This window comes from Catharus ustulatus, chromosome 14 (assembly GCF_009819885.2).
Source record: "Catharus ustulatus isolate bCatUst1 chromosome 14, bCatUst1.pri.v2, whole genome shotgun sequence".
NCBI classification, from domain to species: domain Eukaryota; kingdom Metazoa; phylum Chordata; class Aves; order Passeriformes; family Turdidae; genus Catharus; species Catharus ustulatus.
This window is the reverse complement of record NC_046234.1, coordinates 17,868,785-17,883,478: the sequence shown is the minus strand read 5'-3', so window position 1 is coordinate 17,883,478 and position 14,694 is coordinate 17,868,785.

Below are 14,694 nucleotides of genomic sequence, written 5' to 3'. Positions count from 1 at the left end.
GACTTTTTGTTTTTTTTTTTTTTTTAAGGAAAAAGTTAAGCTTAAGTTAGTTTTGTTCCAAAACTAACTCCCAGTTTAAAAAATGAAATGAAATATTTGTTTATGTAAGATGCAAAGACTGATGGCTGTGAGCAGCTAGGTAATAGATTATGCAGCCAGAAGGGAGTATTGTTGTCAGCCAGTCTGACTTCATGAATTAATTTTTGTTTGTATTGGTGCAGATCTTAGAGGGAAAAAAAAGAAAGCAACACATCTTTAAGATGATTAGTGTTGAAAAATCTTCTGTTTGCCCCTATGCTGGCACTATTACAAAATTGAACCTTCTCTGTGACTGTTTTTAATTTATCTTCCAGCCATTTAATCTCATATTTCTGTCTGGTAGACTGAGCCAATTGCCAAATTTTTCATCTCCAGAGCAAGAACTGATCTCCAAGGCTTGACCTTAAGCTTTTTGATAAATAAAGTGTGGTGAGCTGTGTCCTCCTATGCATATTGTCCTGACATTTAGCCATTTTCATGGAGCACATCTGTACCCTCTTGTGTTTAAGTTTTGTTTCAGTGGCTGCTCAGAGCAAGCTTTGCTTGCTTCCTTTTTTTTTTTTTTTTGTTGCAATCTCCCATCCTGGCTGATGATCCCCTGGAATGTTATTCCCTGGAATTGCAGTGGCTTTGCCAAGAGCCTTTCTTTGCCAGGACAATCTCTGTTGTGGAATAATCATCATTCTGGGGATGTCCTGGAGGTGTTGCTGTATTTGTCTCTCTCATAGGAAATATTACATCATGTGAGCTCCTTCCTCAGCCCTCCAGGCTGCTTTGGTTTCAGGGCCACTCAATGCCAAAATCTCAGTTATCCCAGTGGATCTGTGGCATTTACCAGAGAACAGATTAGGTGATTGTTGTCTAATTAAGCAAATGGTGACAGTTCTACAGACTAATTAGTTACCTTTATTCAACTCAGTTCATGCCTTCTTTGCTTTGCATTGTGCTTTATATGTGCTTAAAATATGCAGGAAAAATTATATTTCCCTAAAATTAATAATCTGCTGGGTTGCATATCAGCTATTCCATCATTCAGTTTGGGATTAGGTTTTATTAGATGTGGATCTTTCATGCAGGATGTCTCCCTAAAATCCATTTTGTACCAACAGATCCCCTGTAATCCAGCAGAGGGTGAGTGAATGCAAACCCATGGACAGGGTTTTTGTACCTGCAGCTATTTTTAGCATTTTAACAAGCTCAGTTTAGGATCTTTCCCTGTTGAAGTTAATTGGAAATGGCAGGTAATCATCACAGGTGAGACAGTCAGAGAGAAACACCTTTATTCAGGAAATAACTCATTTATATTTTGTTTGTGCCACGATGTTTAATGAAGTTCCTGGTGGACTGAATGATAAATATGACTGTTTTATTCAGTTAGATTAGGCTTTGTTGTTGGATTTGCTGGTATCAGATACCATTTATGAACTTTTTAGACTGATACCTTGTTCTCTTACTTCTTCTACCAGATCTTTACAGGTGAACAACGTAGAGTAAAATTACAATACCTCAGTACAGTTAAATTCTTAGTGTCTTTTAATGACTTTAAAGATTATTTGTGTATTTTTTGACTTTTTTTTCTTTTAAGACTCGTTCAGAATATAGTCAGAATTTTTTTCTTTTCTGACTAAACAAGTACTAGACTGTTTGCAGTTCACTTTTAGCACAAAACACTTCCTTTGTTCTGAATCACTCAGCAATTTGGGGTTTAATTATCTGAATGTATTTTTCACTGTACTTTTGGTGCCTGAGCCTGAAGGGAGTTGATAGCTTTTCTACTGAGCTCTTAGTCCTTGGGTTAAGGCACAATCTTCCTCCTTCCTTTGACTTTTCTCTGTACTGAACCCTGTTCCCAGCTGAATTTCTGGGCTCCTGCTGGTTTTGGTGCTGTTGTTGTTGAGGGGACACCCGTGGGTCACAGCACTGCCACAGGTCATCAGCAAAGGCCAAAGAGCCCCTTTGGAGCAGGGGGATAAAACAAATAAATTACAGCTCTGGAACAGCACTCTGACTGCTCATGGAGAGAGGTTAATGCTGAATTGAATTGTAATGAAGTGCTTTGATTTGGGAGTGGTTAAATTTTGGATTAAAAAGTCAAAGTTTTACAGAAGTTGTGAGTGGCCCTTTTTTATCTGTTCAGAGCAGTGTATTTTGGCATTTAAACAGCAATGTTGGAAATACCTTGACACAGCTTCTTGATCAACCTTGTTTCACTTGAAAACAACTTCTGATTTGAAAAATAATTAAATTGAGAGACTCTTTACTGACTAGGTTATTATTCAATTAGCTTATATTTACAGTCTGATATTTGGAGTATTAGTGAAATACAGAAGGCAGCTCTAGCTCTGAAGTAGCATAATTTTAATTATATCTGACATAGGGCCCCTTTGAAGCTTTCCCATTGATTTATTTTTGAAGTTTGATATCAATCCAGATTGTGTACTGAACATATATTCCAAAAGGAAGTCATGCTGCTTGTGTTTGCATTGGAGCTCACAGAAGACACTGAAACTGTGAGGTCTTGTTTGAAGTGGTGTTGATACAACCTTAAAAATAACCAAACCTCCTTCACCCACCAAAAAACCCAGAAATTCTGTTTAGTAGCTTTCATTTCACTACTATGATCATGCAACTAACCACAAAAACTATTTCAGAACAAAAAAAGAAAGATAGAAAGAACTTTAAACATGAAAAGTAGTGATAACTGGTCACTGTTTTGTAGCTTTTTACTCTAATTATTGTACATAAACTGAGTAGAATTTTACACTGGGTATTGAAAGTTCCTTTTCAGTGATACAGTATTATTAAAAAAGTTCTGCAGGGAATTTTTCACATTTCTGATGCAGATCCAGTGTAGATCCTCTTGGCAGAGAGTCCAGATCCACCTTCTGTGCCCAGGTGGGAAATGTTGGAATAAAGAGCTGCAGACAGGTCCATGTCCTGCTCACCTGGGCTCTGGGTTAATGCAGCCCAGAAGCTGCAGAGCTGCTGGGACTCAGCTTGTGCTCCTGTGCCCTGATGGGAACAAACAAATCCTGCCCAGGGCCAGTCCCTGGATGGTGTCAGTTATTGATATTCAGCTTGAGTCTATCATTAATAGCACTAAATTTTGCTATTATAGTGCCTTTCCTGCCTATATGCTGTAATTTTTTTTGTTTGTTTGTTTTTTAGAGTTCCACAGCATGCAGAGGTGCATTAAAAATGCTGTAGGCTGATACATAAACTGTCAGTAAACAAACTGAAACGCTATTCAAATAAAATCTTTATGGGTCTGACCCCTTGCCTCCTTTTCAGTTCCCATATTAGACTTCAGCTTTACTAGAAAAAACTCCAGGATACTTTCCATGGAGTTTATTTGATTTCTTGAACTGACCTGAGTGGCAAAGTAAAATGTTAATATTTAATAGTTGGAAGAGGTGCACAACTGGGGAAAAAAATAAAATATGTATTTGAAGCTGCTCCGAAGCTTCTTGCAAAGTATATTTATGGTTGGTTGCTATAATAGAATTTTAAATTGAGGAGGAATAAAACCACTGTTGTGGATAGCAGAGAGTTTCCAATGGGAAACAAAAAACTTTGCATCGCTTTCTCACTCACTGCAGCTGCTTTGCAGTTAAAAGATTTTGCCTTTCATTGAAATGGAAATCTATTGCTTCCTTCAGCTTGTGTTTCAGAAACATGCAAAGTGTGGAGCTGATGATCAGGCTGAGGGGGAAATGCTGCAGCAGTCCAGAATCACAGTTGGTATTTCTGTTCAGTGAGTAATCAGGGCAGCACTTATTAAATTATCATTTACAGCAATGGGAAGCAGCAGCAGCACGGCCTGCTCCCCTGGCAAGCTGCAGCTGGGGGACATGAACCTCTCCCAGCCAAGGGGGGACAGCAGCATCACCTCATCCTGGGGCACCAGCAGCCCCCAGATTCCTCCTTTTGCACAGAAATACCTTACTGGGATTAAGGCTGAACTGGTAATTATGTTGCTCATACATGAGGCAGCTTATAATTCCTCTCTGAAAGCTCCCTGATGATGCCAAGTGCTTGCAAAATGCACTCGTGTTCTTATAAGCTCAGTTTCATTTTCCCCTGAAAAGCACCTGACCACCACAGCAATTCCTTAGAAATACCTTGTATTAATTATATATTATTTACCCTAGTGGAATGTAGATAGAACAGAGAGCTGTATGAGAAAGACAGTGACAACAGCCACTTTGATTCTGGTTTAGGTTTTAAAACACTGAAATTATGTTTCCAAGCCAGATCTTTACTTTTGTTGCTGTATAACAAAGCATCTTTTTGGTTGCTTACTGTATAAACTTCCCTCTATGGAATGTGAAGAAGATCAACAGAGAGGAATAATGATTTTAGACTTGCACAACTGTTTGAACAAATCCAAGCAGTTCTGGTGACACTAACATTTAACATCAGTCCTTTCCAACTGCATTTCACTTGTAAATATTTCCTCATTGCAAGCACCATATGATTCTTTAGGAAAAATACCAGTCTCCTGAGGTTTTGCTCATTTAAATTCAGAATCAGATGGCATCAGGCAGAAAATAAGTCATCCCTTTATCCTAGTCTTATTCTGACATTTCAGAAAGGGAACTTTCTTCTAGGGTGTAGCCCTATATGAACTTAAATAAGAAGCACAGCCTAAGGTAACATCGACTTTTCATTTTGCATAAAGCAGAAATTTGCTTGTGGAGGATGATATTGCTGTTGAAGGCTCATATTTAAAATGCCACTGTTTTAAAGGTTTCATAACCTCAAAAGTAAGCTGTAAACAAGCTTTCCAGTGTGAATCCCTATAAAACTCCAGGTCAGGATTTCAATTGGAAATTGGATGACATTGAAACATCAGAACATTAAAATGTCATAATTATTAAGAAGAGATATTTCTGAAATTTTGTACTACTGATCAGTTAATTGACTAGAAATGGCAAAAGATCTCCCCAGAGAGATGCCTGGATGTGCTGGAATGCCCTATGGAGGTCTTGGTCCCCTGGTGAAGGTAGGTGGGATGGGGAGAAGGTGGGACAAAGGCCCTCAGCACTCCCAGAATTATTGTCCTATTGTTCTGTTCCAGATGTGCAGGCAGATATTTCCTGATATCTCAACATCTGTTGAAGGCATTAAATGGAAAAACACATCCATGAACAACCTGTTTGCAGCTGCAGGGTCTCCTGTAGGACTTGGGCTGCTGAGTCTCTGATCCTCATGGGTTCTCAGTGTGTGAAATGATGATAATTCCATTAAAATCCTACTCTGGCAGTATTCCCAATAAATAACTGTTCATGACAATCATTTCCATGATAATCATGGGGCATATCAGGGATATCTTTCTTCTTTCATCTAGAAAAATATAATTGTGAAGAATGTTCCAGATGAAACTGTGTAATCCTTGTACCATTGCCATATTTAGGGCTGGAGATCCTGAGTATTTTGAGAGCTTTGAGGGACATGTGTGAGATTTTGCTTAATTCAGTATAGGTATTAGAAGTTACACAGAATTTTGTAATAATTTGCTTAATTTGATTCTGAAAATTCCAAATTAATGTATCATTACAATGTAACATTTTAACTTTGTCAGTTTTAACAACATTCCTATTTGATATTCCACTAAAACAAAGAATTTATGCTGTGTTTTGTTTATCATGTTAATTTTGGGAATGGAAATGGCAAAAATCATCAGACTTCTAAATTCCCAAAAGTCTACCTTTTGCTTCTGTGTTTGAAACACATCTTAATGAGAACAAGAACACACATGTGAGAAATGACACAGCTTCATTTCCATACTCTAATTCTTATCTGTAATGATACCTGACTACTAATGATCTCCAAATTAATTTCCTGTGCAGGACAGCACACAGGGGCACCTAAGGCATTATTTCCTTAAAATATTGTGAATTTTATTTTTTGACTGAGGTCATACATTTTTTCCTTGTCTACTGAGAGCTGCTGAGTGCTGTTACAAACCAGATATATGATGTCACTTTAAATAAACAGATGTAAATCACACACTAAAATCATATTAATGCAAGAACAACATGCATGGGGTGTTATTGCTCAGGATGCTGTTCTGTGCACATGTATTATGCAGAGAACTTTGACACCAGGCTTTGATCTGCCTTAAGTGGAGCACATACATGGGATCCTGGATGGATGCAAGTGCTGCTCTGAGACATCCTTGTACAAAATATCTCCTGTGTTTGGCTGTAAGACAAAATGCACTGCTTGCTTTGACTCCTCTGCTCTTTATTCAGAGAGTCTGGTTTGCCTTCCATGCTCTGCTGTTTGCTCACTGAGAGCAGCAGTGATAGATAAAAGTTATTTAAGAAAAAAATACACTCTGCAAGTGCTGACTGTCTGTAGGTTGTCCCAGTTTAAACTCAGATTTTTGGTAGAATATATGGCCCAATTTTTGTGTTATGCAGTTTGAAGGACACATTCAAGGTCTGTAACAACACCCAGACAGAACACACAGAGTTACAGGCCAGATTTAGAAATTAATGATCCTAGCTGCTGCATGCAGTGTAGAGTTACCTTCAGTTTGGCTATTCTGTGCTTGTTTGTAGGGCTGGCACCATGAAAGGCCCTGCCTCGTGGGGTTCTGTAGTCCAGAGGCTCTTCTGTGCTTTTGCTTGATCTGATGCCCATTCCTGAGGCAAATGAAGCAGAACAAACTTCAGATAAAAGCAGCCTCTCATTCTCATCATGAAATAGCTGAGAGATGGGAGAGGCTGCGCTGGTCCTGTTCTCACCTCAGGCTGGGAGGGAGAGGAGCATCCTCCCTGTGCTCCTTCACAGAGGGCTGCGGGGACATGGGGTGTGCTGGTCACCCATCCCTGCTGCAGGGACATGGGGTGTGCTGGTCACCCATCCCTGCTGCAGGGACATGGGGTGTGCTGGTGTCCATCCCTGTGCAGGGACATGGGTGTGCTTGTCACTTATCCCTCTGCAGGGACATGGGGTGTGCTGCTGTCCCATCCCTGTGCAGGGACATGGGGTGTGCTGCTGCAGGGACATGGGTGTGCTGCTGTGCCATCCCTGCTGTTAGTGTACAAACACACAATCACAGGATGAGTATATGAGCTCTGGAATCAGGGCTACAAACCCAAATTTGACGCCCCCATGGATTCCAGAGGGATAGGTTTTTATTCCCTTTTCCTTATGTAATTCTATAATAATTATTAAACCCATATTGTTCTATTGTACACATTGATCTTATCCAAGCATGGATTCTTGTGGTTTTCATCAGGTCCCCAAACATCATTTCTCGTGGTTCTTGTTACCATTACATCACTTCTCATGATTCTTATTACGAATAAGCAATAATATATTCAATTTACCAAACATTTATTACATTTAACAATCACATTATTTATCACATGATGATTCCACAGGTGCAGTTTCACATGATCTAATAAAGACAAAGCTCAACATTGATTCCCATGCCCTGGTTCCCTTTCCCAGCCCTACCAGACCCAACCTTTCTTTCCACCCCTTGAAACTATTGTATACAATTGCCATGATTTTAGAAACATTTTTAACCCTGTGCTCTCACTGCTGCAGGGATTCACCTCTGGGATGATGCTCCATGAGTCCTGGGACCAACTGGAAACGGTGCTGCTGTGGTTTGAGGAGAGCAGGCAGAGGCTGTGCTCAGCTCACACAGGGATTGTGGTTGCTCAATTTATTTATTCCAGAATGGATTGTCAGCCTCAAATCTCAGGGCTTTGCCAGTGCTGGGATTGCAGCTTGTCATGCTGGTGGAAGGAGGATGTCTCTCAGGAAAGCTGCTGATAATCAGCCACATCCTCCTGCCCATTCAGAACTATAAATCAGTGACAATATGTTTTCATTTCACTGCATCACCTTCTGTCTTTGATAGCTGCAAATTCTTTAAGTAACTTTAAGTTTTTCCCCTCAACTTCTAAGATATTTTTTTCACATAACTAAAGCAGAAACCCAGCCTTCAGTTCACGAATCTTAATTGCAAAGCAAAGCCCACTTTTTCAATATTTTGCTACAAGAGAGAGACAGCTTTGATAGTTTAATATCACACTGTCTTTCACAGTGTCTTTCCTCACATGAGGCTGGAAGAGAAAAATTAGTCTGCTAAAAATAGTAAACTATTCTGGAATTTAAAAAACTCGAAATGAAGTGGTCAAAAGTTAACAGTATTTCTCATCTGTTGTTTATCTCTTGAAATTAAGGATAGCTGAATTAAGCAGGCTCTAAATACAAGTTATTTAAGCCCAGTAATTCAGTGGACATCCAACTATCCTAGCGAGGCCACCAACATCCAGGGTACCAGATAATATTTTATTTCTTGTTCCATTTGGTTTTTAAATGTTAATAGTGACATGTTTGTTTTCAGAGTAAGGCAGCCTGCCCATATTTTGTGGATATTTGCAGGAGCCATGTTCAATACCTGAAAAGTTGGCTGCACTGTCCAAGGAGCTAAACTTATTTCCCCATAAATCTGGGAATACCTGTCTTTCCATCAGCTCCTGCTGGGAAAACTTGTTGCTGTCAATTGGCAAAGGGTGACCTTTGCTGTACAAACACTGACCCTGATGGATGTGTTGGTCAGATGTGATCTTTTACCTCCCTGTGTCTGATAGAATGCATTTATTAACTCCATTCCTCTGTTCAGCAGTTCCTTAAAATATGCAATTTATGCTTTAAGCAAGACTTGTAATTAGTCCCTCTACCTAGTTACCACCAAAAACAAAGGATGTACCCAGCCCTCTCTCATTAGCATTCCCACAAAGTGAATTGTTCCTTTCAGTTCTCGTTCGTTATTATTTAACTGTTAATCCCAGCAGTTTATGGGCTGGTGTTACAGTGATGATTATTTCTCTGGGTGCTGTCCAAGGGGTCATTTTGAAAGAGGCTGGCTGCAGAAGGGCTGCAGAGGATGTAGATTTGCAGGAACATTTAATGTGTTGTGCTCCCAGTCCTTAGTGGCCGGGCAGGCAGCCAGGCACTGTCTGAGGTTTGCTTTGTAAGTCCTGAATCACTAATGCAAAGGCAGGGGAAGTACAGAGCCACCAGCCCCATCTGTCCAGTATTACTGCACATGGAACTGGCCCTATTGAACATATTGAATTAATTCCACTGCAGCGTTGCCCATCAAATTACTTGACTCTTTACATCACCCTTTTTTCGCTCCCTAATGCAAAACATCCATTTTATTTGACAAGGCCTTCTTTGGCGTTGGCCTAAACAGAGGATGGGGATGATCTTGGCTCACTTTGCTCTAAATAATCGTTCTTTAATTACACTAGAGGTGGTATCATCTGCAGTAATTACTGAAAAGATGTCAGCTCTCAGATAATGGAGTAAAACATTAATGGAACTGAGCTGGCCCAGACCCTGACTCACAGAACCAGGCACTCGTTGTGCTGTGACTTGGCATCAGTCTCAGCCTAGTTAAGGTTTCAGCTCAGCACCTGACTTGGGACCTTTCTGAAGTACCATGTATTAATGCTGATGTTTTTTTGTTTTGTTTAAACATACATCCTGCTTTTTCTTCAGAAAACAAATTATTGATTAAGTCAGATTTTTGCAGCTACCTACCTGAGTCATATCTTTGAAACTTTCTCATAAACCCCCCAATTTTTTAAAGACCTTTTTTAAAGAGGCCCCTGATATCTGGAGATGGACAGGTCTTACTGACACAGAACTTTTTAAAGTTGATTAGCAGCAGCAGTAAAATCTTGTGTACAGTTTCATCTGAAGAGTTCTCTTTTTGAAGAAACTACCAAATTGTTCATTTGTAGGTGAAAACTCTTGGCTTATCCCAGAGTAATTTAGGTTGGGAAAAGCCTCTGAGATCTTTGAGTCCAACCCTTGAGTGATCACCACCTTGTCAATAATGAGAATAAACTTTTTCTGCACGTGTGAGTGAAATAAAGCCAGAAGCTGGTGTGTAGGTAATGCTTCCAGTTTCTGACACGATGCCAAAGGGACACTGGCTGGCAGGTCTGCAGGCTGGGAGATTCATTTGCAATAAGCTTACAGTCACTTCAGAGCATTCACCAAAAATACCCAACAGCTCCTGAGCTTGGAGTGACTTTATAAATGTGTATCTTTGATTATACACCTCATGGCCTCGTTGAAATCCTCAAGTGCTTTGAATCTAAAGGACAGGTAAAATTATAATTATATAAATAATAATAACAATATTCCATGGGTTCCATGTGTTTTGTACTGTGTAGTCTTCAGTCTCCTTTTCTGCAGTTATTTTAGCTACTCATGAGTCCAACTTCCATAGTCAGGAAAATAGAATCAATCAATCAATCAATCTGTAGCTGACAGGAATACTTAGTGAAGCAACTGTCATTTGCTATTAAGTTAGACAGAAACTCTTTAGATAATTCCAATTAAAAATAAGCCAGATGAGATCTTCAGAAAGGACTTCTTCTGCATCTCCTCACATATGTTACTTTTCAAATGAAAAAAGTAACATATGTGGAGAGCACTTTGATCCATATGGTGTGCTCCCCTTGATATTTTTTCTATTAAAAATCTCTATACTGGTAAGTCAGGCTTTTGATTTATATAGTTGCTTCTTCCTCGCTATAGAATATTGGAGGCTGTTTTTTCTTCCATTTTCTGCCTCTAATTCCCAGATTTATCTCTATTTTCAGTGTCTGGAGCAAGTTTCAAGCTCCAAGTTTTGGGTAAGGTGTGATGGGTGCTGTTTGCCTTTTCTTCCCCAGTAAAACCCCAGGTTGCAGAGGTTCCAGATGAGGTCTGAAATTATCTTTTCCTCCCTGTTGAGCACAGCAACGTGCTGTAATGGACAGAATTGAGTCACATTTAAATGGTGCACAGGGCATTCAGTGCCTGCCAAGCCTCTTGTTTTCAGATTCTCTTTTCTGTTTGCTTTTCTTCTGGAAATCAGCATTTCCTCTGGAGCTAACAAAATGGAAAATCTCAAAGGTTACTTGCTGTTCAAAACCTGACTTAATTCCAGTTAAAACTTGGGTTGGATTTGTGTGCGTGTGTGTTCTTTTTTTAAAAAGCATTTTATCAAGTTTAAAGAATTTTGTATTTATTGATTGATTGGATTAGCAGCTAAGACATAATTTAAATGCTGGCTGGCAGGAAAATTTATTTATTAAACTGTGTTAGAGTGAATGATTTGATTTTACAGGAATTACTTAATTCCTTATTTCTTCCTGTATGACTCTGTACTGCTACCAAGAGGATTTCACCTGCATTTTTTTTCAGCTGGCATCCACTCAGCAGGGTTTTACCCTTCAGGTTTTTGTAGCCCCATCTCTTTGGTGTGTTTTGGACCGTCCTTTTTCACATGTTTGTGTAAGATCCAAAGCTGTGCAGCTTCTCTGGTGCCTCCTCTGCCCTCCTGTTTGGAGTTTTGGAGCTGGAAGCAGAAAGGAGAGGGACCTTGTGGTGTGGCTGAGAGTTCCCAGCCCTTTGGCTACAGGAGCTGCTCATCCATGTGCAGCTTTGTGTGAAATGGATAAGAGGTAGAGTTAATCAAAGCACTCAAGAAATCTATTTACTGCAGGTATCAGAAATGTGTGAGGAAAAGGTTTAAAGAACTCTTCAGCGTCCTTTAATGTGCTGGGCACATTTCCTGCTGCAGAAGTCTGGATAAGATTGTCCAATGTTTTTAGGAAATTCAGAAGCTTTTTTTTTTTCTGAATTTTTGATGATACTGAACCATACATTTATAAACAAAGTTCCTCTTTGCTTTCACTGGAGACTTCTGCTTGTAAATCAGTGTCAGGGTGTAGCCTGTGGGTTTTCTAAGGAAAGTTCAGGAGACAACCCCTGGAAAATAAAAAGGCAGACACATTAATGAGAGAACTTAAATAAATGATGTAGCCCTTTCCCCCTCCTCTCTCTCCCTGAAGATGGCCACTGGCACACCACTTGTAATTATTCATTATTTTTGTATCTGGTCTGCAGATATAGCAGGAGTCTGCTTCTCTTGTTGGGAATATTCTCACAATGAATGCAGTGATGCTGTCACAGATTGGAGGGGAATTTATGGGGATGAATTTTTGCTGCCCCACATTAATTAACACCATGGTTTTTGTCTGCTCAGTTCTGTGTGGGGTGCAGCAGCTCAGCTGAGGCTGCTGAGCCCTGTGAATGACACAAGGAGAACTTTAATGAGAATTGCTTCAGTCCCTTCAGTGTAAAACTGTTTTAGTGTAAAACATTCTGTGGCTCTGAGGATCCTATTTTTGTGTGTTCATTTGGAGTGAGGGACATGATGAATACTTAACTTGAGTAGAAACATATTTCAGCATGGCTGAACTGAAAATTCATAATACCAGAGAAGTGTTTAAGTGACTTTCTTTCAATTTATCAGTTTAAGTTAGCTTTTATTAAGACATGACACAGGCAGTACGTTAATGATCTGTGCTTTATTTCTTTAAAGTATTGTTTCATATACAGAGCACAGTTGCTGGTAATTTTTTTGTAAGTGCTATAATTGTTTCTAAGTTTTCTGTACATTATATTGTAATTTTAGAATGCTCATTTAAATCTTTAATGAACACTATCATAAACAAGTTAATAAAAACTGCTATTACATTCTGTTGTGATGGCGAGAAAGTGATGTGCTATAAAAAACTGTATAGGAATAGTAATTGTAGTAAATATAATTTAATAGATTGGAATGAAAGGTGCACATTTACCAGGAGAAAACTTAGAATGAAGACTCACATTTAAAGGGAACAGTGTTTTAAAAAAATGTGGGTTTTTAAAATGTTCAGTATTTCCCTACAAACACAGAGTTTTACCTGAGAACATGAGAACAGCAACATTCCACTGGTATTTAAAAGCTGAACCTTCCCACCACTTTTTTACCACTTCTTTCCAGTTCTTGATTAATCCAAAATCTTAATTTAGTATGACAAAAGTCATGGTGGCAGTTGGCTTTTGATAGTCCATGATCTGATGTCGAGGTGAAAGCTCATAAACTGTCAAAAAGCACAAGCTCTATGTATCATATTTTAGATTAATGAAGAAAAAAGGAGCTGAAAATCTTTCTGTGTTTGCAGCTGGAACCATGCCCTGCTGTTCCTGTGGTATAACCTTTACCAGGGTGGCAATGTCACCTCACTGCAGTGCCAGAGATCTGGGAAATGCCAAAAAGCTCCAGTTTTTCCTACAGTCATTTGCAAGTTTTTCACATTATCCTTTGAATCGAAGGAGAATCTTTTGAGATGAAGCACTGCAACGTGACATTGCATTAATTCATGAAAAGATATTAAAATGTGTACGAGAAAGACCTTGAGTGAAGAACTATTGAAAGGACTGTGATTCTGACATTGACATCTGTGCCATCTGGGTTTTATTTTATTTTTTTTGTTGTTTTAGTATTTGTACTTAGAAACAAACTTTCTGAGTATGTGCTTCTGCCTGAAAAACCTGTTGTGAGAGAAGGATGGCAAAGAAAAAAAAATGATGGAAGACAAAAGACAAAAGTCTCTGTGGAGGTGCAGTTTGCTTCTAAGAGTATTTGAAATTACTTGTTGAACTCTTGTGAATGTACTGGAGGAAAAGCCAATGGTAGGATGCAGATTAAGCTCTCTTAGTGTGATATTTTTGGTTTTAGGTCAGGCTGGAGTTTGTGGCTCTGGAATGGGCAGTGGGAACAGTTTTGCTGTGCAGTAAGGCAGTAATTAAGCTCAGTAATGAGGTGAGTGGTATCAAGATCTCCATCAAATCTCCTACAAAGCAACCTCTGATTTGACAACACTGGGATATAACAGAGATTTTCCTTTTCTTAATTATACTGGGAGTTTCTGCTTCTTTCTTTGCTTTGCTTGTTTGGATAGAATTTTTTTATTACTATTTTGCTCTGTTTTCTTTCAGCAGAGGCAATGAAATGGGTGGGTGGTTCCAGCTCTTGATTTCTGAAAAGCTATTGTCAAATTCTTGTTCCAAAGAGACACACACAACAGCAAATGAATTTAGTCCCATTGTAGCTCAGTTTAATTTCCAGAATTGCAGCATTGTTTGGTGCTCAGTTTGAGCAGCAGTTTGCTGGGAGGGTGAGGGGTCAGGAGCTGTGCAGGATCTCTCTTAGTGCCTGGCTCCAGTCTTGCCTTGCTCTGGCCTTTTACAGCCTAAATTCACAAGTTTTAAATGACAAATACTTTCCTCTGTCCTTCTCTGTTATATTTTCCAGGGCAGTCATCTAGTCCATTTTCAGGTGACAAGAATTTAGTGCTCTCCTTTGTGTTTGCTGTAGTTCATAAATAATACATCAGACCTTTTGCTTCCCATGGTTTAACTGCTCTCCCTGAGGACTGTGTTGGCTGCACAGATCTGAAGTGTTTGCTGGAGCCTAAGACTGTTACTGAAGACTTTTTTTGGAGAACAAAGCCTTGTTCAGATCCAGCAGCTCCAGCTGACAGTAGATCAGTTTGCATTCTGCATTATGAAGAACCCTTCACATTGTTCCAGCCAGAATCTCAAACTGATATAACAACACCAAAAACTTTAATGAAGTGAATGGAAATAAAATGATGTGTCATATTAGCAGGAGTAAAAAATTTAGTCTTTATTTGGGTACAGCTTAAACAATGCAGTGTGTAAAGATTTGTACTGCTTCTTGATTCTGAGGAGAACAAGAAGATTAAATATATCTTGCTATGTTTGTGT